Source organism: Notamacropus eugenii, chromosome 6 (assembly GCF_028372415.1).
Source record: "Notamacropus eugenii isolate mMacEug1 chromosome 6, mMacEug1.pri_v2, whole genome shotgun sequence".
NCBI classification, from domain to species: domain Eukaryota; kingdom Metazoa; phylum Chordata; class Mammalia; order Diprotodontia; family Macropodidae; genus Notamacropus; species Notamacropus eugenii.
Genome location: NC_092877.1, coordinates 361,588,440 through 361,610,896, shown reverse-complemented (window position 1 = coordinate 361,610,896; position 22,457 = coordinate 361,588,440). Strand labels below are relative to the sequence as shown.

Here is a 22,457-nt window from a genome sequence, read left to right as displayed (position 1 = left end):
TGAAAGATCAGCCTGCTAAGGGGGACTCCAGCAAGAATTTTTCCAGCAATGACTAAGAGAGACTCCACTGTGATTGTTGCAGGGCAATCTATTCCCTTTACCTTTATAGACATGGACAGTGGAGGCATCCTTGAACTCCTGGGAGATAATTTCCTCTTCCCATATAGCCTGAAAAATGTCAGTCAGTTTAAGTTTGAGCAATGGTCCCCCTGCCTTGTAAATCTCAGCTGGTATAGTATCAGCACCAGGTGCTTTGCACATGAAAGGAGCCTAATGGCCATCAAAAGCTCTTGAAGTTCATCTAAGGAGGAATTGACTTCAACCTGAGGCAAAGTCCATGGCCTCAACATTGATTGATGATGGTCTGTTGAGAACACTATGGAAGTCTTCAACTCAATGCGCTTGCCCGACTATCCTAGTCAAGTTTGAGTGGCCTAGGGCTTGGAGTAGACATGAATGACAGCTCACTTAGCCTGTGAGGTCCTTACACCAAGAATATCTCTAACATATTGTTAATATTGGTTTCCTGTATCCCACAACCTTCTTTAGACTCACCTAGAGCTGTTGCTGTATAAGTAAAGTCAACCATATAACCATTTCCCCCCAGAGCACCTATATTTTTTCTAACATCTTCTCCATAGAGATATTAAAGTTCATTACATTTGCACTTGCCTTTTCTCATTCATTTCATTCAAGTGTCTATTCCAGAGATAATAAATTATCTCAACTTGAAAAAAATAGGATTTCTTATAATTTTATTGTATATACAGCTTGATATAGTCTGGTCATAGATACAAGTTACACTCTTCTTTAAGTCTGTGTTCCCCTTCACTTAAACCAATGTACTAATAATGTTCTTTGTTTTGTAATTCTACTATCCTGACAAAATGCAATGATTTACATGTCAGCTTGGTGTGGTGGAAAGAATCATGGGTGCTATCCTGCTTGGCACATATTGTGAAATATGTGGTGAATTTAAACTCAGAAAAGAAAATGAGATTTTGAATTCCTTGCATGTGTCACTCAGTTGTGTGATTATAATGCAGTAGTCTGCTCTAGAATACCATTTGTTAAAGCCTACCTCTTATCCTCCTATACTTTCATTAAGGATGCCCTTGACATATGTATAGGATATTTTCAAAGAGATTTCATAGAGCAAGAAAAGTAGGTATATGGACCAGGTGCTGTGGATGTTTCCTCAATAATCTTTTTGTGCCATTATTAAGATCTGTGTCTTTTTGTAACTGATTTGAATCTTTGATCAATTACTTATTAGATTGGACCCTTGTTCACATCTCATTAGTCTTGATTTCCTAATCTATAAAATCTGTAGTTATAAGAAGCTAGAAGAGACCTCAGAGATAGTGGAATGCTCTCAGTGTGCAAATGAAGAAATTGAGGCTTAAAGAATTAAAATAAGTTGCCCATATGAGTTGAACTAAGTACTTCTTTAGTAAAGACAAATCTCTGTGTTTTATTTCATATAATGTAGAATCTTAATAAATATTAGATTGGATTGGAATGAAAGTGTTATAAAAATTTCTGCTGTTAAAGTCTTTATGATGCATTTTAACTGTTTCTACACATTTTCATGCATATTATATGTGCCATAGTGGCCCTATTATTTTGCTTTATATGTCACCCAAAATGACAAGACAAAAGTTATAACAAAATCTGTGATTATATATAATCTTGTATTCACATCCCACATCACAGAGTTGTCTGTGGCATGCAGCTTCTAGGCTTCTTTGTAAAACAACAACAACAAAAAGATATCTCATTTTCCTAGACTAGAATTTCCATGTGGAATCCACTAGACATTGTGGAGTTTTGATATCAAGTTCCACATTTAAATACACAATGGGTGAAATATAGCAGAAGACATTTTTATGAGAAATGGAGAATCAATTACTATCAAGTATCATACAATGGCTACATTATATTAAGGCAATGTTCCATGATATCCCAAGTTCTCTCAATGTTCCCACAATAGTTCTTTCTTATTATTACTTAGGATCCATAGATGAAGAAGCTTCCTAATGTCCTTTTAGAATAATGTATTTCTCTGATGCTTACTATCACATAAGACTAACTATCTAATCTTCTGATCCAGTAGCTTCTAGTCAGAGCACCCACAGATAAAACTGGGCATTGTATATATTAGCAGTGGAAATCTAGCATTTCTTTCCCCCCAAAAAAGCCCATGATTAATACACTTTCAGATAGATACATTAAATTATTGGCAAGTGTTTATTAAGGGCCTATTGGTATACAAAGGCACAAAGGAATTCCACCTGCTGTCAAGGAGATTACAGTCTATTAAGGAAGGCCAGAAGTATGTCAATTAGGAGAGACGATATGGTTTAATAGATAGAACACTGAAGGTGAAGTCAGGAATCCTTGTATTTATATTCTATCTTAGTAACTGCGTGACACCAGATAAGTGACTTAACATTCCTGAGTCTCAGTTTCTTCATCTGTAAAATGTGGGCAACAACCTTTGAAGTGTCTGAATCCCCATGCTATCGAAAATTTCTAATCTTATGAGGGAATTAGAAAATGAAGGCTATGAGTATTTAGCAAGGAAAGTTTCTTGTTCTTGGGAATATCAGGAAAGAGGTCATGCAAAAGTGGACTTGACCTGACTCTTGAAAGAAGTAAGGAGCTCTTTAAGGTAGAGGTACATTGTTTTAACAAGCAAATAAAACTCTAGTATGTAATATGATATTTTAATGAAGAATGAAAAAGCAAGATGATTTTGGAGAGGGGAATTTTAATATCTGGGGCCAATTCCCAAATAACACAATATAATTTTGGACATGTCACTTCATCATTCTGGAGCCCTCTACATGAAAATGAAAGAATTGGATCCAATGGGCTCTGTTTCTTTCCAGGATAGGGAGGTTATGAACAATAGCATCTCATAAAACACTGAGAAGCAAGGAAAGAAAGAAAAATAAATTTAAAATTCAGCACAATATCCAATTAAACCTCACAATCATAATAGAATTTAGTGATGAAATAGAAAGTACAAAAATTATGAAAAATGGAAAAGATCTGCCAGTATTTTTATAACAAAAACTTGTCTTTCAAAGATAGCAGTGATATCACATTTGGACTAACACCATAGACTCTTTTAGATGCATGAAGGGAGAAAAGAAGGAAATAAACATTGATTAGTGCTGGGCACTAGGCTAATCATTTTACAAATATGTCATTTGGGGAGGTAGGTTCTATTACTGCTTCCTTTTTAGAGTTGAGAAAGCTGAGGCAAATAGAGAGTAAATGAATTGCCCAGGGTCACATGGTTAGCAAGTGTTCCAAGGTAAGTTGAACTCAGGCCTTCCTGACACCAATTAGATATCTCTAGTATTTCTAGACATGAGAAGGCAGAAGTATCTCTGAACAACCATGAATGGAGAAACAGCTGGATTAAACACAATATATATGAAGAGAGCTTATTCTGAAGATGGCACATTTTTGGATACAATGAGAGATTCATTTTATTCCCAAAAATTTAAATCAATAATTTTTGTAAATTGATATAAAATTTTCTTAGATCAAGTAAAAGTTGTAAAGTAGATTAATAATAGGGGTGTTATAAATTTACCATCAGTGAAGGATAAAATAAGTCTCCTAAATTGGAATTCGATTCCCTTTGCAAATTATTTCTCTCTTATACACAGTTTTTTTCTTCCCTGTCCCATTATAACTGAATTCTTTGTGAGGAGTATCAAGTTTTAGACCTTGCTAATGGCAGCATTTGGAGTTTAGGGTATTCCCCCTGCCCCCCAAATTGCTGGGTAAACACACCTGGAAATCTCCTGCTGTTAACGTTTTCTGTTCTAGACTGGGGACATTTCAATAGTAAAAACCATCGGTAAGTAACATAGTAGATCAGTCATTTATTGTCTTCCCCTTCATGGCAAAAAGGAGATTTCTTAACAATGTATATACCATATTGAAAACCACTGGAAGTCACTGGACCAGATATCTGTGAGTTATACATGTGAGCTATATCTTGTGTATCTATTATATTAGATGAAGAGATATTACCTGGGGCACCACAATCCAGTCTTCTACTCACTGTCACTCTCCACCCTAGGGACAGGCCAAGGGGAGGTCTTAGTACTATGTAAGATAGAGGTGAAGGCAGTGGGAGGAGCTATACCTTGTGTTCCTCACAGGCATCCTGATGCAGCTGAAAGGAAATTTTGATTTCAGGAGTGTCTCAATCTCTTCTTTCAATCCTGGCACTCCCTTTCAGTATATTAGCTGGCTGGCTGGCACAAAATTTGTATATGTTCCAATTGAACATATAGTCATGGATGAACATGTTCAAGAAGAGGTGTTGGATTTTTCATCAGAAATTCAGAAAGGTAGCATTTACGTAAAACTTCAATAGGAATGAATACTTTATTTTCATCAATTCTTTCATGTTTTCATCTTTTGTAACATCCTTCAGCCCCTGCCAGAAAAGGGAGCCCAAACTGAAGTATATCACCATACAGTCTAGGGGCTCTATGTCTTCCCTTCTAGACTGTTTAATTCTGAATGCTGATGGATGCAGAGAGGGCCATTCATGTGAGGGTTTTATTCTAATAGGGTATGTGCTAATGGGTCCTAGAATCCCTCTACTTCTAATTCTAATTCTTCTTCAAATCTAAATGTGTGATGTAAAACAGGTTACAATCCCCTCCGCCCCACACCCCCCACACCCAAATCTCATAAGGAAGTTATCCAGCTTCACATCTCAGTGGAAGAAGCTCTTTGAATGAATGTATTCAATATGACTAAACATTTGATTGGGTAGCTAGCTGGTAAAATGGGCATAGTACCACACCTGGAGTCAGGAAGACCTGAGTTCAAATATAACCTCAGTCACTCACTGGTTGTGTGACTCTGGGCAAGTCACTTCAGCCTGTTTGTCTCAATTTCCTCATTTGTAAAATGAGCCGGAAAAGAAAATGCAAAAACACTCTAATATCTTTGTCAAGAAAACTCTAAATGGGGTCACAAAGTAGAAGTCAACTGAACAACAAAATCATCTGGTCAGCAAGTATCAGGACCATTTTCAGACTGAGTTTTCTTGAACAGAAATTGAAGAGATATTCAAGACTTGGTCCCAAGAGTTCTATCGCCATGATATTATAGTGGTCATGATATTATAGTGCTCTTCTGCCCTATAGCATATTATTTTAGGAATGCCCATTCTCTCTTGCATCATTTTGTAGATTTTACTCTCAATTTGGAATGGAGGGCTTTTGGTTTTTACAAATTCAAAGTTGATGGAAACCTATCCTTTTGCAGTGAAGCCATTATTTAGACCAATGTTTCTAAAGAAGCCACTGTTGATCTTCTGGCCAGAGTACCTGTTCCCAATTCTCAGCTCCGTGGTTAGGGTGACTTTGACTCCCCCCGCCCCCCCTTGCTCATGGCTTCTTGGGACTGCACTTGGGCACCTGTTGCTGCTACTAATGTGGGAGGGATTAATTCTTAAGGCATATGGAAGAAGGAAAATTAATATGCTTGGGGAGGGGGAACCTAAACAAATACGTTTTCTTACTACTGCACTGAAATAATGGGTTAAGAAAATTCTGAAGTCATGCCTGGTGGCACATACCTGTGTTACCTATCTGAAAGGCAGAGGATGGTGAAGCTCTTGAAATGGCAACTTCTGAGGACAATGGACTAAGATGAAGTGTTCACACTAAAATGGATGTTGGGAGGGAGAGGATGTGCACTGTATTGCCTGGGGAGAAGAAGAAACTGATTCAATTAAAAAACACAGGAGGTCAAAGGTCTGAGGATAATTAGAGTGACTGAGTCTATTCGTGACCACTGTACTTTTAGCCTAGAAGAGATTGAATGACTCAGTCTTAAAAATAAAGATTTTGACAAGTACCAACACATATGCCTTTTGCGCCCTGATATAGATTCTCTGTGAGAATAATTTATACATGTGTCAAGGACATCCTTGATGTAAGCATGAAAAAGGAATAGGTTGACTTTCACAAATCATATTCTACTGCCTGACACAATTAACAGAAAAGTGCAGAGAGTACAGGATTCTACTGTGTTTATTGTTTATACATAATAAAAAGACACTTAATTTGGTTCCTTAAAATATTTTGCTTCCATAGAAATGTCCCTCATATATACATTAAAATTGTAAACAATTGCTTAAAGGATGCAACAGGTGAAAAAAATGCTCTGTGATCTGCTAATCAAATACATCAGTCAAGAAATAAAACAGAAGAAGCTCACCACAGATAGACAAAATGTTTTCAAGAGATGGATATATCCTCTAGATACTTGTGTTTGTGGATGACATTGTTCCAAATTAGTCTGGTGATTTGCACACAGGATAAGAATCGCCATCAGGAGAATTGACATTTTTTATTAGAAGGAGCATTTTTGTTTTGATTTTGTATCACTAATGCCTAGCACAATTCCTTGAACATGTGGGAGTCTATGTATTTGCGCATATGCATGTGTACGTGCGTGTGTTTGTATATATGTATATGTTTGTGTATGTATGTGTGTGTGTTTGCTTGGGGGGGAATGGGATGAAAGAAGTCCATTCTCCACCTCAATTAGTGTAATCAGTGCAAGTGCTTGTTGAATTTTAAGTACTTAAACCAGGTGCACCTGGTTTAGCTTGATAGCTTGAGCACATTCAAAGACCTCTTTGAGTCACAAAATCAATCCATCATTCCCAAAGTACTTCCAACATAGTAGCTTTAAATGAATTTTATGAGAGCCTTACCACAAAGCCTGAATAAGACCTTAATTAATTTGAAATAGCTACAGGATCTTGTCCTTTGGATGAACACAAATGATACTAAGCAAAAGTCATCTTATGATTAGCTGAACGAATCAGACATAGCTCTGGACATACACATATAGATATCTATATATCTCTCTATAGATGGATGATAGACAGACAGGTAGATAGATAGATAGATAGATAGATAGATAGATAGATAGATAGATAGATAGATAGATAGATAGACAGACAGACACAGACAGACAGACAGACAGACAGATAGATAGATAGATAGATAGGTAGATAGGTAGGTAGGTAGATAGATAGATGATAGAGAGATAGATAACAAAAGTTTGACTTTACTTCAGAAGAATATTTCCAGTTCAGAGTTTAACAGTTTGAGTCAATGAGAAGTAAAGATCAAGCCCTTAAGAGGAAAGTGCTTCTTTTCTCTTTGCTACAGTCATAGACCATGTAGAATACAATGTACGTAATTGATAGCATACAACAGCCTTAGGACAGAGGCAGAGAGAAAGTCAAATAAGGAGAAAATGGAGTCAGTGAGTGTGACATTGCCCATTCCACCATACACCCTTCAAAATGTTAGCTATAAACTAAAAATAAAGACTTTCAATACTAAGATCTTTGTGTTAGCATTTTGCAATGCATACTGTAATTTATTATTATAATATGGTCTTCCATATTGGTTTTCTATGTATTTTCCTGTATGTAGAATTCACAATTTTGATAATTAATTATCCTAGCTACAATAATTTATATACATTTTATTATGTTTTAATGCCTTAAAGGAATTTCTCATGCATACATTCATACAGACATACATATATGTGTGTGTTTATGTATATATGTGTATATATGTGGACATATGTGTATATGTATTTAAGATTTCTTCTAATGTTATTTGTTTTATTTTCAAATTATATTTTATTTGTGTAGTTAAACAATTCTCAGTTACAAGTAATAAAAACAACACTCATTTAAAAAAAAAATCTGCGTTTTGAATTTTCTTCCTTCCTTGTGACCCTCCCCCTTCTTTGTGAAGACAAGTAATTTGATATAAATTTTTATATGCAGAGCTGTGCAAAACATATTTCCATACTAGCCATGTGTCAAAAGCAAACAAAAACAAAACAATAAAATACTTTTTAAAATGATATTTCATTCTGAATTCAGAATTTATCAGTTCTTTCTATGGAGGTGGATAACATCTTCATCAAACACTCCATTGGAGTTGTTTTGTATCATTGTTTTAGAAACAGTAGCTAAGTCTTCCACAGTTGATCGTTCTTACAATATCGCTATTATTATATACAATATTTTTATGGTTCTGCTCATGTCACTTTGCACGAGTTCATATAAATATTCCCAGGTTTTTCTGAAAGGATCTTGCTTATCACTTCTTATAGTACAAGAGTGCTCCATCCTAGTCACACACCACAACTTATTTAGACATTCCCCAATTGAAGGGTATTCTCTGGATTTCTAATTCTTTGCCATAACATAGCTGATATTTTGTTTATTTTATTTTGTACAAATAAGTCTTTTTCTCTTTGATATCTTTGGGGGTACAGACCTAGTAGTATTATTGCTGAGTCAAAAAGTATGCACAGTTTTATAGCAATTTGGCAGTCATTACAAAACATTATCCAGAATGTTTGGACTAGTTCACAACTCCAACAACAGTTTATCAATCTCTCAGTTTTTCCACATCTTCTCCAGCATTTGTCATTTTCTCTTTGGGTCATATTAGCAAATTTTATAGGTGTGTGGTGGAAGCTCAGAATTGTTTTAATTTGCAATTCTCCCATCAGTAGTAATATAGAACACTTTTACATGAATATTGATAGCTTTGTTTTCTTCTAAAATCTTCCTGTTCATAATCTTTGCCCATTAATCAACTGGGGAATGATTCTTATTTTTCAAAATTTGTCTTAGCTGCCTATATATTTGAGAAATAGGGCATTTATTAGAGAAACTTGCTGGAAAATTTTATCCCAGTTTTCTGTTTTCCTTCTAATTTGGATGCTTTAGTTTTATTTATGCAAAATCATTTTAATTTCATGACATCAAAATATCTATTTTTATTCCCATAATCCATTCTATCTCTTGTATGGTAAAGGCATTTTCTTATCTATCTATCTGTCTATCTATCTATCTATCTATCTATTTATCTATCTGTCTATCTATATCTATCCATCCATACACACACACATATGCACACACTCATACATATACACACATAAAGTTTGAAGACCATCACTTTTCCAATCAAGCTCATGTTTTCTGTACTATATTTGGATGATCATGTTGGCAACAGGACTAGAGAGATATTAGAATTTTCACTTTGTAAAATGTCTTTTAAATGGAAGCATTCAGAGATTTGCTGTTCTTTCTGTCTCTTTTTCTGTCTCTGTATCTTTCTATTACACACACACGCACACACTCACACATTTGGATTTGGTTTCCATGTATATAGTTATATGAATAGATAGATAGATAGATAGATAGATAGATAGATAGATAGATAGATAGATAGATAGACAGATAGATAAATGTATAGTAATCATATAAAATCAGGTAAGAAATAACTTTGTGTCCTTGAGCTACTTTTTAAAACTTCCTGGGCTTTAGTTTCCTCATCTACTAAATGTTGAGGATAAGCAGATGACCTCTCCAGGAACTTCCATACAGTTCTCACCTTTAGCATACACACAGCAGTAAAAATAACAAGGAAACCCCATCTTGTAGCACTTTGCAGCTTAAAAAAAGCATTTTTCTTTAAACTATCACTTCAGGTAGGCACACATCCTTCATGCCTAACAATCTAGGGAATGTATGTGCAGAATAAAACAAAGAAACAAACAAATGCAATTGTTGGAATAAGATTAAGAAAGCAAAGACTTTCTTAACTCATCACATAACAAGAAGAATGCATTGTGTTACAGTGGAAAGAACTGGATCTGGACTCCAAAATGATGAATGTGAGAAACAGTTCTTATACTTCATAACTGTGGTTTTGAGACATACCACCTAAGTTCTTTGTGACTCACTTCCCTATCTGTGAATAGAGGTTAATGATACTTCATGAAAAAGTATTTGTTAAAAGTGAGAGAGAAGAACCATAGAAATGTTATATTTATTATCTTTAGTGTGGGTTCACCAACTGCAATAATCGATGTCAAAATAAGGAGCAGATACTGAGAGCGACAGAATAAGTAATGCTTTGAGCATTTAAAGGGACATCATGCCAATAAAGGAATCAAAGGTGACAATTAACAAAAAATTTCAATGATCAGCTTTGAAGTAATATCAATTGGCATAAGTCTGGGAAGATAACTAATGTCTTAGTGGACAGAGCCAAGATGCATAACTCTTCCTAGTGGAGAACCTATAAATGAACCCACTTTTGAACTGATATAACTTTGATTAAATGTTTTCAACATTAGCCCTACTTGCTATCAGGGGGACAAACCTTGGGGATATTCAGCCCTTCATGGGAAGACCTTACTAAAGCACAATGACATTACCTAAAAGTGATGGCATCATACCAGAATCCATACAACATAATAGGGCCAAACAGAGACAGGATGATATTTAACAGGTGTAGTTGAATAAATGCCACAGTGAGACTGTCTCAGAGCTGATGAATGGTGATGCATATTTCATGGTGAACAGGAAAGGGGCTAAGAAGGACAATCTAGCTGTTTGATTTTCTTGTAGCCTAGTTGCTATAATCACAGAATGCCATGGCATGTAGCACAGTGAATGTGACAATAAGATCCTACACATAAGGTGAAGAATACTTTCACTTTAATACAGTCATCAATCAAACTTTATGAAATTAGAGGGAAGTTCAGAATGGGTACATTCAAGCACCAGTGATGAATATGTTTACCTTTAAAAAAATAAGTTATATCCTCTCTTTGGTTTTTGTCTTTCATCTTCGAAGAGGACCAAAATGATACCACCATTGTAAAGTGAAATTTTGGTGTGTCCGATTGTGGTTAATCACACCGGTACGAGCTTGGAATGCTCTACCACAAGTTGGGCACAGATGTATGAATATTTGGGGTGGATATCCCAAATGCGCTTACTTTGTGTTGTCTCAATTCTGCTTTGCTCACAGAGCACAGTAGAGCACAGCACCTTTTCTTATGTGGGCATGTCATGATGAGCAGTCCTGTGCCAGTGTCTCCCATGTTGCAGTCAAATCCAAAGTTCTTGAGAGTGTCTTTGTATCGTTTCTTCTGGCCACCATGTGATCACCTGCCCCATGCAGGTTCTCCATGAAATAGTCTTTTTATCAAGAGTACATTTTGCATTCGAACAACATGGTCAGCTCATTGGGGTTGCTCTGTCTGAAGCATAGTTTGAATAATTGGCAGTTCAGCTGGAGCAAGGACTTCAGTTTCTAATACCTTATCCTGCCAAGTGATCCTCAGAATCTTCCTAAGGCAGTACAGATGGAAGCTATTCAGTTTCCTAGCATGGCCCTGGTGGGTTGTCCATGTTTCTCAAGCATATAACAATGAGTTCAGCACAAAGGCTCTGTAGACCTTCAGTGAGGTAGTCATTCTAATAGCTCTTATCTCCCAAACCTTTCTACAGAGACTCCCAAACACTGAGCTAGCTCTGGCAATGTGTGCATCAACCTTATTGTCAATGTGTACATCCCTGGAAAGTACACTACCAAGGTAATTGAACTTATCCACAGTATTCAAAACTTCTCCATTTGTTGTAATTGATGGTTCCATCTATGGATGGTGTGGTGGTAGATGGAGCACCTGTGATTTTTTTGATGTTAATTATTAGGCCAAAATTAGCCCAGGCAGCAGAGAATTGATCCATACTTGGTTGCATCTAAGCTTCAGAGGCTGCACTGAGTGCACAATCATCTGCAAACAGAAAATCATGCACCAACACTCCCTCCACTTTGGTCTTGAAATGTAACCTTTTCAAATTGAAGAACTAACCATTAGTATGGTAGTTGACCTTGATGCCACGTTCATCCTCATTGAAAGCATTTGTCAACATGGCTGAAAACATCATGCTAAAAATGCAAGCAAGCACACAGCCCTGTTTCACTCCATTGGCAAAGCGCCTGGTGCTGATTCTATTCCAGTCGATATTTACAAGGTAGGGGGACCATTGCTCATACAAAAGCTGACTGAAATGTTCCAGGTTATATGGCAAGAGGAGGTTATCCCCCAGGAGCTCAAGGATGCCTCCATTGTCCATCTCTATAAGAGTAAAGGGAATAGATTGTCTTGCCATAATCACAGGGCTCTGACTCTCTCTTAGTCATTGTTGGCAAAATTCTTGCTAGAGTTCTCCTTAATAGGCCAATCCTTCACTGGGAAGATGATCATATACCTGAGAGCCAGTGTGGCTTCAGAAAGGGCCAAGGAATAGTAAATATGGTGTTTGCTGCCTGACAACTCCAGGAGAAATGCCAGGAGCAGAACAGACGTCTGTACACAACATTTGTAGATCTGACCAAGGCCTTTGACACTGTTAGTCATGAGGGTTTATGTAAAATTATGTCAAAATTTGGTTGCCCAGAGAAGTTTATCAATATTGTATGTCAATTTCTGGATGGTACATTTGCCCAGATTCTGGATAATGGACAAAGCTCTCATGCCTTCCCAGTCACTCTCTAGGAAGATAGTTGAAGAAGAACAGAGTTTGGAAGCATATGAAGTTTGTGAATGAAGAAGAAAGCTATCACTTAAGGGAAAACTCAGTCTGGGAGAAGGAATTCATTCTTACTGCTTCTCAAGAAACTCACATGTCCCCATCAAATATCATGTGTCATAATTCCCAGTGCAGTTGTTTGCTCCATAGGAGATATACATTCAGCAGAAAATAAGTACAGTCAATAAAAGCAGAAGACAAGAAGAGGTTTGTTGGCACAGGTGGATATGATGGTAAGCAAAATAGGATCTTTTGTTGCTTTTCTTTTAGTATAATCAAGTGCCTCTAATTGAATCTTACCTTTATCAATCAAGAGTCTTTACAGGGAGTAAAGTACAGAAATAAGAGTTTCTTTAACTAGAAACAGTGTATGTTTTTGTGTTGTTAATTATTTTAATGTGATTAAAAATCTTCCCCATTCATTAATGGATATGCTCATTAAGGGGAATTTAATTAGGGAAGATTTGTGTGAAGGTCCAAGTGCCTTTTTTTTTTTTTCTATTGAGGCTCTGGGTCAGAGGGTTATGCCCTCTGACCCTGAAAAGTGTATAAATAAACTAAAGGTGAAGTTTTACTTTGTGGCTCAGTTTTTCTAAAAAGGTTTGAGTGCCAGAGGAGGACTCTGGGAAGCCACTTTAAGAATCCCCTCAGCTTTGAAAACCCAGATGGCAGTGCTTTCTTCTCTGGTAATTATGGTCAGACACTTGGACTATCTGTTGAATTATGATCAGGCAAAAGAAGCCATGGGTGTTGACTTTTTGATTTCTCTGTATTTTCTTTGAAGTTCAGGGTGCCAATGACCCTGAACTAGGTGAATGATATTAAAGTGATTCTTAATCCTTCAAAGTTACCTTTCCTTTTATGAATGCATATCTAAGAACCTGTGATAGCAGGCGCCCCTATATATGTCATGGAGCTTACTGTTACAGTGGATTCCATTTTCCTGTTCCTGTCCACAGTGCAATTTCAGGACCAGTACATCTCTTCTTATTAATTTGTGAGTTTTTACCACTTAATTTGCTGACATAGTATATGGATAATCATTTCTCAATGACATTTTAGAGAGAACATTTACTTTGATTGGGGAGGTTATTCTGATATTTTAGTCTTTTAGCACTGAGGATCATATATCTAGACCTGAGTAAAAACAAGGGCATTCTATACTGGGTAAGGAGTGGGAAAGAAACGTAGCTTTACTGAGACATTATATCCAAAGATTATGCAAGGAGGTTAAGGATGTAATCAAAAAACTTCCCTATCTTAGCAATCCAAAGAAGTCTTTATTTGCATTATAATAGAAATAGGCATGGAAGTTAAACATAGTGCCTTCTATCTACAAGACATGAAATGTCACAGGGATTTTTCAAAGCTGAAGGAACTGAAATGATCAAGTCCAGTTCATCTCTAAACAAGATACTCTCTATTACCTTACAAACAAGAGGTCAAACAGCACTTGTCTAAAGGTCCCTAATAATAGGGAGCTTGTTACCAATCCCACATTTGGATAGATCTTTACTGAAATGTATTGGCATCACCCAAAAGTGATGGGGGCACAATAGAACCAATACAGATCAATAATATTATAGATTCATATCTGGAACAAACCTCAGATCACATAGTCTAAACCCCCTCATTTGTATGGATAAGGAACCTGATGTCAAAAGCAGTTTGTCCAAGTTCATGCAAGTACTGTGTGAGAGGTAAGACTTGAACCCAAATACTCTGACTCCAAAGGTAGTGCTCTTTCCATACTGTGTCCTGGGAATGAATATATTGGTCTATGACTCTGCTCTCCAATTGCACAACTATTCAGAAAATAGTATTTCTCTCAATTTGAGAAAAAAACAACTTTATGCTTTTTTTTATAAACATGGAAAATTAGAATAGTCATTAGATCTTGTCAGAGATCTTAACATTCTTGATGGGGGAAACTACCCACTTTCCTCCACCTCTTACACTTAGTCCTTTTCTTTTTCTGTGATTGTCTATATTTAACTTCATGAATATCTTGCCCCAAATAACATAATCTTGCTCAATTTCAGTCTCAGGAATGCTACCTCTCCATCTCCATCTATATCTATCTGTCTATCTGACTGTGTATCTATCTATCTGACTGTGTATCTATCTATCTATCTATCTATCTATCTATCTATCTATCTATCTATCTATCTATCTATCTATCTATCTATCTTTGTACCTATCTATATTTTAAGGTTCAAAGTAACAAAATGTTTCCACATGGCAAGAAATGGTGATTAGATAGTAATTACAATAGAAATTTCAGGTTTGTTGTGTTTCTCTTCTCAGTGGTTGGCATTGGGAATTGGGTAAGAGTCTGTTAAATATTTGTCCCCTATTGCTGAGAAAATGTTCTATTCTATATCCACCCACAAAATGTTTTCTAGCTTTCCTTAGATTCTACATATTCCAAAATGTTTTAAAGTTTTCAAAAAGATAATGGTTGGTGCCTTCAAGGTGGGGGAGAGGTGACATGATTCTTCAACGTACTACAGAAGCTTGTAGATTTGGTGAATAAACTTATTGATTACTAGCAGAAACAGAGATTTCCAACTTGCAGTTTTTTTACAGGCATTCAAGGGGCAAGGATAGAATTATAAAGCATAAGAGAAAAATGAATATTTTTTTCCTGAATCAATGGAAAACAGACATGGCTAATTTAGCTGTACAGAAAATGAATGGAGGGGATGATGGGTGTGTGTGTGTGTGTGTGTGTGTTTGTCCATGTGTCTGTGTATATATATGTGTGTGTGCATGTGTGTGTGTGCATGTTTTCTTTTTAGTGTGTTGAAAAAAAAAACCAGAGAAACATTTGTCGGGGACTGAGGCCCCCCACCTGTACCTCCTCTAACCTGCTTGCTTTCGTCCCGCCTGAGAAGAAAAACCGCGCCCCACGATCCCGTGGAGAGATAAGAGAAGGGACTGCCTGAGGCTATGCAAACATACCAATGCGGGACCTGGTGAAGCAGTAGACGTTATGTAAACACAGATGGCCAAAGTACGATGTCCTAAGATAGAGCTGGCCCACCACGGAATTTGCTTGGAATCTCTTTGTCTTTTCTCTATATAAGTTTGCAACCCTGATAATAAAATCAGACCTTGCTTACCACCTTTTTGGTCTCACTCCTCTTTTCACCCATCCCCTTCAGGTAGGCGTTCTCCTCGATCTCCCCACTCATACTGGCCCTGCAGGTCAGGGCAACATTTTCCTCCCTTAGCTATGCCAGACAGAAAAAATGAGACATAGAGAAGTAAAAAATAAAAAGATGAAAGTATTCAACACCTTAAGAGGCTAATTTCATACTTACCTCTACATTTCTAGCCTACATTAGAAGAGTTTAGAAGAGTGAACTAAAACCTCCATGCTACCCCGGGGGCTATAATTCTTTGAAATGTTATTCCATTTTTCATGACAAGCTGATGCATTTCATATAACATCAGGTATTATAGGTATAGTAATTTTAAAGAGTTATAGTTGGAATTCAAAAAGTAGGATTTTTTTCATATATAACTCATTATGTATGGATGATGAGAGTTGGTGTACGTAGTTAGGGGTATAGTTTATATTTGGTGACATATATTCCAAATTACATGCCCAGGGGACCTGGAACTCATCTTGCCAATTCAACCATATTTCAATGAAAAACACTACAACATTTAAAGGGAATGTAGGAAAATACATTAAGGTTGTGTGAAATGTGAGAAAGGATTAAGATTCAAACCAATTTTTCCTTACTACTACTGCTCTTACTTACTATTATCAATGATTACCCTTATCAGAGCACTTTTACATATTTTAATTTCCTTAATGCAACAACTTCAGTGAGCTATTCTAAATGTCTACCAATATGCTCGTTTTACTGGTTTTGATCTGTGATCCTATCAGTTTAGGAGTTCTGCACATCTTTCCTTCTTATTCAGATCAATACCCATCTAAGTCTGCATTCTATGTTGTCATTTTCCTTCATATCTTGACAGAATTTGTACTACCAAGGCATGGGGGAGACTGAAGGTACTAAAAGTTTTCTTCATTTCCTCTTGGCTTTTCAAATGTACCCATAGAGCACTTTGGCAATTCACCTGCCCTCCTGCAGGTTCTGTCTTTCTTTTCTTTCTGTCATACAATGCTGTAATTTTTGTTATTCACTCATTTTTCAATCATGTCTGATACTTCGTGACCCCATTTGGAGTTTTCTTAGCAAAGATATTGGATGGGTCTGCCATTTCTCTCTCCAACACATTTTATAGATGAGGAAACTGAGTTAAGCAGGATGAAGTGAGGCCAGATTTGAACTCAGGAAGATGAATCTTCCTAACGCCAGGGCCACCATTCTATCTACTATACCACCTAGCTGCTCATTATTCTCTTATTCTATAAGAGCATTCTTTATTCCCATTTTTCCTCAGAATTACTCATTGGTTAGATCTCACAACCTACTCACACCCACTGTGTGCTTTTTTTTTGTGCTCTGTATGATGTTCGTCATTACCTGTTCAGAGGCAGGAGTATTCCAGGTCTTACTGTTATATATTAAAGTTTTGAAAAGAAGGTTTTTTTTTTTTTTTTATTTTGATTTTTGGGGAAATGTAGGGTTTACAAAAGTATTTTGCCATTTTCTTAAAGCAGTTCGGCTTACTCTCTGCCTTGTTTCCCAAGTTGAGCCCAACGGGTAATCTGTCATATATGTGCAAGTTTGTATAAGCTCTATAGGATATTCATTTCACAAAGAAGTTAAGGAACTAGCTCAAAGAGTGATGGATTTGAGGTTAGATGGGAACACTGAGGAAGTTGACATTTAGAGTTACATAAAATCTTAAAGGCAGCTCCCTGGCACAGTGCATGGAATGTCAGGCCTAAGGTCAGGAAGATCTGAGTTCTAATATGGCCTCAGACTTTGTCCTCAGATGCTGGACAAATTATTTATATGATGCCTGCCTCAGTTTCCTTAATTGTAATTTGGGATAATTAAATGGTTAATTGTTATTAGGATCAAATTAGATATTTGCAAAGCGCTTAACAGAATAGCTTCATATAAGCAGGTCCTAAATAAATATTGCTCCCTTCCCCTTCCCTTATGGACTAGCTAGTTCAGTTCTGTGATTTTATAGATGAAGACACTGTAGCCAAGCTAGTGAAGTGAGTTGTCAAAAGTTTAAAAAAATAGTACATAGCAGAGACTGAGATTTAAAAATTACCTAGTGAGTAAATCAATAATGAAACTCCAGTTTTCAGCTTCTTTGTCAAGGGCTCTTTGTAAGAGTTTTATTGTTGACCATAGATGACATTGCATCTGTTCCTTTGTTAAGCTCAATAGGTAAAACAATTAGACTCATTAAAAAGTGCTTGTGCACCTTTGGAGCAATGAAAAAAGTCTGGCTCTGAGGAGTAAGATGAATGGCACAATTAATTTTCCCTTGGGTAAACTTTTGATTACCCTGTGTATTAATGACAAAAGCTAGAATGTTATTTGTTCTAAGTCTTCCTTGAAATCTAAATAGGGTAAGGTGGACCATTTATTTGGGAACCAATGGAATGAACTTTCATTGGCAGATGCTGCAGAGCAAAGATGCTATCAGTCTAGAAACCTGAAAAGCTCCAGTATTTTTTAAAATCTTGTTTTCATTCTGGCATCTATTTCAACCTCCTGAAGTCTCAAAAAAGGATACTAGGGAACCAAGAAGCTTTAACAAATTACATGAAAAGAGAATTCCTGAAATGAAGCTCCTGGTTATTCTGTGGACCTGTATTCCTACCACCATTGGCAGATGACTGTGCACTTCAATGCAGCCTTTAAAGCTCAGATACAATAAAGTATGGATCAGTTCTCTGTCCCCTGTGCTAATTTTGGCCTAATGATTAACACTGAGAAAACACAGGGGCTCCATCAGCCACCACCACACCATCCTTACGTGGAACCATCTGTTACAACAAATGGAAAAGTTTTGAATGCTGTGAATAAGGTCACTTACTTTGGTAGTGTACTTTCCAGGGATGTACATGTTGATAATGAGGTTGATGCACACTTTGCCAGAGCTAGGTCAGTGTTTGGGAGGTTCTGGAAGAAAGTAAAGGAGATAAGAGCTGTTAGATTGACTACCAAACAGAAAGTCTACAGAGTCATTGTGCTGACCTCATTGTTTTATGCCTATGAAAAATGGGCTACCAGTGCCATGCCAGGAAACTGAATTGCTTCCATTTTAACTGATTTAGGAAGATTCTGAGGATCACCTGGCAGGATAAGGTAGCAGACACTGAGTTCCTTACTTGAACTAATCTGCCAAACATTCAAACTATGCTCCAGAGGGCACAACTTTTATGGGCTAGCCATATTGTTGTAATGCAAAATGTACACTTACCAAAAGACCCTTTTATGGAGAACTCATGGTCAGAAGAGGCAATACAAGGACACTTTCAAGTCTCTCTCAAGAACTTTGGAACTGATTATATGAAATGGGAGATACAGGCACAGAACCACTCAGCATGGCGTGCCCACACCAGAGAAAGTGCTGTGCTCTATGAGCAAAGCAGAATTGAAACAGCTCAAAGGAAACATAGGATGCACAAATTTGGAGTATCCACCCCAAATGTTCATATGGACTATCTTTTCCTTACCTGTGGCAGAGCATTCCAAGCTTGTATTAGTCTGAGCAACCACAGTTGGACACATTGAAACTTGACTTTATTATAGTGATGTCATTTTGGTCCTCTTTGAAAATGCAGGACAACAACCAACCAACCATTGCACTATGTGAATTTAGAAACCAAGCAGGTTTCTTGATACAGCTACATACATGCATACATACATTTGTGTACATGTGTGTGTATATCTATGTAAATATGTATACATACACACATGTATGTGTGTGCATGTATATGTATAATGTAAAAAGAGTGGAGATTGACTTTGAGTAACATAACTGTCATTACTATTACCTAGAATTTCGCCTAACACCATATAGTCATTATAGTAGGGCATGTAAGGTGTACAGAGTGAACTAGCACCCCTGGTTTAAGGACTTGCTTAGCCTATTTCTGGGCTGTTTATTCACCTTTGGTTTCCACCTTTCACCTAACTCAGACCTATGCCTTCAAGATGCTATAGCATGCCCAGTGGCCACACCACTGCAAAACTGAGTCAGCAGATAGTCTAAATCAGGGTAAGGGTAACTGAAAGGGCTCAAACAAATCGGTGAATTATGGAGATGTTTACCAGAAGTTTGTGAAGACTTCTAGAGGAAAGTATGGATGAGAACAATTTGCCACAATGATCATGAAAGATCTGGAAGCACTGCTGAGTGCTCAGAGCTTAGTTAGACATCAAAGATGCCAAGACCATTTGTTGCATCTCACACCATGGCCAGTCATCTTGACTTTTGTCTTGCCACTGGACTTCAGTGATTCAAAGAGAGTGTAAGGCTGACTACTTTGTGTAATTCTGCTTCACTTAAATTAAATTTATGCATCAGTCATGATGTTATTGGAACTCTCCAAAAACAAAGGTCAAATAGCAACAATTACAACAGTGGCTTTTCATTAACATTTTCTTTTCTTTCACTGGGAGGCAGTGTGATCCAAATGAAATTGTCTTAATTTTGGAATCACAATATCTGATTCCAATTCTTGTTTCTGATACTTATTGACTAAGGCACTATGGACGATCACTAAAACTCTCTGGGCCTCATTTTTTAATCTACAAAACAAACAAATAACTCCCCCCACAAAACTAAAAACAAAACAAAATAGGTGGTTGGACTAGGTTAATCTGAAATTTCCTTTCAACTATTAATCTGTAATTATATGATTTCGTATAAATGTGTCATTAGTATGCTAGAATGATCATATCTAAAGAATGCATTTCAATCACGCCTTAAATAGTCAATTCAAAAATAAGTGAGAGAGAGGGAAGAGAGAGAATATAGTAAATGGGATGTTTAATATGTACTCAATTTTACTTTAAGAGACATTGATTTCTTTAAATGAACATTAGTAACATTTGAAAATACCAGATTTCTAGATTTCACCAGAGAAACATTGCTCATATCGTGAGATGGATATGTTATATTGATACCTCTTCTGCTAAATAAAAGGTCATCAGTTAGATTTATTATTAACATGTGTAAATTTAATGAAGATCCTTGAGTAAAGGGCAAAGAAAAGCATGCACAAAAAATGAACTATGTATTTCCACCGTTACCTGTATGAAATGTTGGGATTAAAATGTAGTTTCAAAGATTTTACATATTCTTTCCAACTACTGCTTTCAGAGTTTAGTATGAATTTCATATTTCAATATTTATTAAAAAAAGTGAAGTCTTCTAAAATGATAAAACAAAATCATTACTATAATAGAAAGGGAGCCTTCAATTCCAAATCCCAAGTCTATTACAGATATAATCATGACTAGTATTAAGCATAGGCTGGCTAGGAAGCTGCCTGTATTATATGATTGCAGAAGTGATTATAAAGCTCACTGCTTCCCATAATCCTTTCTGTACCCATTGGCTGGTTCCTGAAACTGCAGCCAGCCATAAAACTTTGATTTATGTCCACATAACAATATATAAATGACAGCATCTCAGTTTTACAAGGTTAAGATAGGGAGCAGGGGAAGATGAGGCAAGAGACTGGCTGGGGTGGGTTGAAAATTTCAAACATGAAGAGGGGACTCTGCCTTGTGGAGAGCCACACTTTAGATATTTGGGGATGTCATTTCCAGAGAAAAACAGGCTGGTGGTTCTATCTTCTATTATAGAACAAGCACAGGTGTTTTGTGATGATTTTTTGTCAGCTTTCTGCCTTATATTGGAAAACATTTTAATTGCCTGTTAATTTGGTCTGAATGTGCCAAATTACTCTCTCCTCTTCAATCTGTCCACAAAGTATAAGGATTACTCAATTCTCTTGGGCCAAATTAGGGTCACTTCTCTCCTGCACCCCTGCCCCAAACAGCTGATGAATACAAGATACAGCATCTTAAAAGGTCACTAGAAGCATGAGAATTTGGAAGCAACCAAGATCAATGTGGAGTAGAACTCCAAGGAACTACCTCTGAGTTCCAGTCCCTCAGTGAATCAGCTTGGAAGTAGAGACAGTACATAAGAGTCAGTACATAAGAAAGAGAATGATTGTGTTCATTTTCTATGATGCATTTGCAAGTAAACTTGGGACAAATGCTTTGTGGAAAACACTTTAATTCTGAGTCCAAATTTCCCACAAGGCCTAGGTGGTAGCAGAGAGTATTTATATCTGTTTTTGTAGTTTTGTTCTTGATATATTGTTCCAATAAATATCCCTTGTACAAGTCAATTAATGTTAATTGGTTAATTTGACAGTGGGTTGTAAATCAATTATGTGATTAACTGACACTGTTTAATGGTGTTAGAGGAAATGTACTAGAATGGACACTCAAGCTAATAGCATTAGAAGTAACCTAACAGCACTGAGGGGTAGCCTTGAACTCTGAGGTAGAGATGTGACTATCTTCCTTCTGGAGACCAAATTCACCAGCATAAATAGGAGTTGCAATAATCACTCCCTTCACATAGAAAGGCTACCTAAGGAGTTTCATTGTCCATTTAGGGAAAATTGAAAAGGACCAAAAGGTCCTCCCTTCTATATCATCCCTTACATCTACTTGCCAGGCGTTTGCTCCAAAGTCTCAAGTAAGAGGGAACTTATTACCTCCTGAGGCAGTACATTTAGCTTTTGGATATCTCCAGTTTTTTGAATATCACTAATGTTTGTTTCACTTTCATTGCTTCTTGACAGTTTTCATTCATTGTTTTTAGTCTTCCACTTTCCTGTCCTTCCAGTTGGGGAAGAGAATTGAGTCAAATCCTATTTCCATCTGCTAGCCCTCCATATAACTGAAAATAATTATCATTTTCCTACTGAGTCTTCTTTTCTCCACGCTTAAAAATGACTCATTTTACTGATCATCTTGCTTTTCTTGTG

General features: G+C 36.7%; 1 pseudogene; it reads right to left on the bottom strand.

Annotated features, from left to right (window-relative positions):
* Positions 1 to 4,322: 4,322 nt before the first annotated feature.
* Positions 4,323 to 22,457, bottom strand: part of LOC140512415 (casein kinase I-like) — a 39,778-nt pseudogene continuing 21,643 nt past the window's right edge.